We start from the raw sequence: 3,487 nt of genomic DNA, 5'->3' as shown, positions 1-3,487 counted from the left end.
TGGTCACGAACAAAGTGTGTCACCTCCCATCGCCCATCTAGCAGCCTCACCAAAATTTTAGCCTTGCATCGAGTCTGCTTTATTGTCTCGCGTTTCCATTTCTTCTTTTTCTTACTAGGACCAGCCTCCTCTTCAGCAAAGATTGGAGGTTCATCTTCCATTTCCTCATCACTGTCAATAGGTTTTGGATTTTGTATAGGGTCCGGGACAAGAGGAGCCTCAACTCCTCCATCATCAACTTTGGGCTTCTTGAACTTGTTGCAGCAAAACTGCTGTTTTACCAATACATTGGTGTGAGGTGTCCGCCTACTGGTGTTCATCTTGACAGAGAAACCCATCCGTAGGACGTAGCTATTGTAGTGATCCTTAGCAATTTGAAGGCTGTCAAACCTCATGCCAACATAGGGTTCCACAGGCTGACAACCAGCCTCATCCTCTCCTTCTTCTCCTTGCACAACACCATCAATAGCAAGAACTCCTAGCACAGTCCTGGTTGGACCAGGAACATTTGCCGTGGTTCCCGTGTCATCAAGAGTATGGCTCTCTGACTGCAAAGACACCACTACAGGGGCACCACGGGTTGATGACTGTCCTGCCGCATTGTCATGGACCATAGGGTTAGGACCACGACTTGTCTTCGTGTAGTAAATAGATCACCCATTTTCTATCCAATTTCCTTGTGGTATGTTGGGTTGCAGGTGATCCATATCATGAGGAAGCTCATTGAGATCAGGAGGCAACTCATTGAGATCAAGCATCTTTTTTCCTGTTTTTGGCTGCTGCCACACACCCCCTGCACATAAAAAAGAAGGAACTGATGTCATCAGTTTAATCATGAAAGAGTGTTTCAAACAACCTAAAACATAGTAAATAGGCATTTGCACACCATTATGACAATCTTAGTTGCAAAAGCTACATGTCGATAGCAAAATCTTTATTATAACATGTATGCATTTTTTTTGTTTGCACAGAGTTGTTATGTTAGTTGCACAGTTTGCAGTAAATAGCTGGCAAGAACATGCCATTTTTTACTATAGAGTTTTTTTACTTTTCCCTCTATTTTTTGCAATGATCCACGGGTTTTCTGTTTGGCAAGGAGCCGATTCAGATTTTTCTGCACATAATTTGGACATAATTTGATGCTACAGTTGAGATGGAAAATCCAGGTGAAAGAAGAAAGAAGAATTGGATGACAGAATATAGATATATGTTTTTCATCGCTGTTTCTGTTTTTACTTCTAGTATATTGAACATATTTTTACACTATAGCTTTGCAATAGGTGGGGGCCAGAATATATGTGTGGGACAAGAATATATGCGTGATATGTTTTGTGGTTTCATTAGCTATGGACAAAAGTTCTTGTGTTTTTGCTGTCGTACTATAGATTTTTGGTTTTGGCTAGAATAGATGTCTCAGTTGGCCAGGATGCATATTTTCAGTTGGCCAGCATGCATGTTCAGTTGGACAATCAATGTGTTCAGTTGGCTAGAATAGATGTCTCAGTTGGCCAGGATGCACATTCAGTTGGCCAGCATGCATGTTCAGTTGGCCAGGATACATGTTTTTATTGCACATATATTTCAGGTTTTCTAAAAGTGTTCACTCAGAAAACATGATATATGTTCAGGATACATGTTCAGTTTGCCTAGCATGCATGTTGAGTTGCCAGAATACATGATTCAGTTAGCTGGGATGTATATTCAGTTGCACATATATGCATTTTTAGTTGCACATATTCTTTGGACAGTCAATGTGTTCGTTTGCAAACAATAACTACAACTTGGTAAAATGCATGTTTAGTTTTTGGCTACATTGCTTGTTGAGTTGGCTAGAATCATGTTTTAGTTGGCCAAAAAATATGTCTTAGTCGGCTTGCTGAACACATCCAGGGGGGGCAACTTGCCTGGCATGCATGTTAGTAAACATGTTCAGTTTTGTTAAACTTGATCTCAAACCATGTTTAGTGTACAGATGCACTCATGGAGGGGTGGGTGGGGTGGTGGTGTGATCTTGACAATGGGGTGATGTGGCAGATCCACTCCTTTTTTTGAAGCAACTTCTCCGTGAATTTGCTGATAGATCCATGGAGAAGGGGGTTTACAGATGCAGTACAATAAGGGGGGAACTGAAGAGGGGTAGAGGGGAATTAGTTGCCTGATGTTGCTGCACCCTGCCCTTAGATCAATTTCTTAAAGTAGTTTCTTCTACTTTTGGGCTGCCATGGCAGCTGTACAGGAGGAGGAAGAAGGGCCTTGGATCCTCTTCTTTCATGGAGAAGAAGGCAGTGTGGGAGGGGCTGGGGCGTGGGGGTGAGCGGGCGTGGGAGGGGCTGGTACGCTGGGGACAACTGGTCACGTGGGGAGCCCTTTTTCTGTTCGGGATTGGCCGCTCCATCGGCTCGTTTTGGTGGCCGCATGTCCCTTTCTTTTCTGTACCGCGGGGGGACATGGCTTAACTTTTTAGGCTGGCCGCTCGATCGTACTAGTGGGCGACCGCCCACTAGACGCGTCTTTGTTTGTGGGGCTCCTTTTTCTGTTGGTGTCAATTTTTTAGAGATGTTGGCATTATCGTGCGGAAGAGTGGAATGCCGTCGGTGCAACAGACCTCTCCCTTCAGTGTGCAAGTAGTATTGTAGGCCTCCCACACACCCACAACGACAACAAAAATTGATAGAGAAAAGATCCCCGTCATGCACGCATTGGTTGCAGAGGCAACTAACCATGCCCCAATAACACACACCATACTATTGCCGACACATCTCTACTCCTAATGTCTCAGTTGGTAGGTCGCGTTCCGGGTTTTATTTTCGTCCCACCTCACCCGGTCTTTTTTGGTACTTCTTTGGTACTTCCTCCCACCTCCCACCCGTTTTATTTTGCTGGTTTTTTTCGTCCCTCCCCCACCCCACCGGTTTAGTTTCGCGTCACCCTCTCACACAACGAAAAAAATCTTAACGGATCATAACTTTCCATGCTGGTGCAAGTTATTTTTAGTAATGTCTTTATGTGAAAGAATCAATCACGATCAATCTCTAAATATCAAATCTAAATTAATTAACCTTACCTTAAATTGCTCAATCACATTAATTAGGAAACAAAATAACCGATTTTAAGAAAATATCTACTCTTAATGGAGGGTATTACATACCAAACATAGGTATGTCATTAGCTCGCTTCCTTCCCTTCTCTTCCCTTCGTCCCTCAGTCCCATGCTCGTGGCGCTGAAGTGGCATCGACGCGCGATGGCGGCGAGGACAACACGTGGCAGCCCCTGAAGCACGAACACGACTGCACCTCGGGTCTGTCGTCTCCCAAGATATGGGTGAGTTCTCGTGATGCCCACCCTAAACCCTCACGTCCTACAAATTCCTCAACCTCTACCATCTCGATTTCGTCCATGCTCTGATCGAAATGACGATGCAGCTCCGGCCGATTGACAATGGAGGTTTGCCATCCTTCCTGTCAGCACCCACTCTTGGAGGAACGA

Source organism: Triticum aestivum, chromosome 5B (genome assembly GCF_018294505.1).
Source record: "Triticum aestivum cultivar Chinese Spring chromosome 5B, IWGSC CS RefSeq v2.1, whole genome shotgun sequence".
Lineage (NCBI taxonomy): Eukaryota > Viridiplantae > Streptophyta > Magnoliopsida > Poales > Poaceae > Triticum > Triticum aestivum.
Note: the sequence above shows the minus strand (reverse complement) of the source record.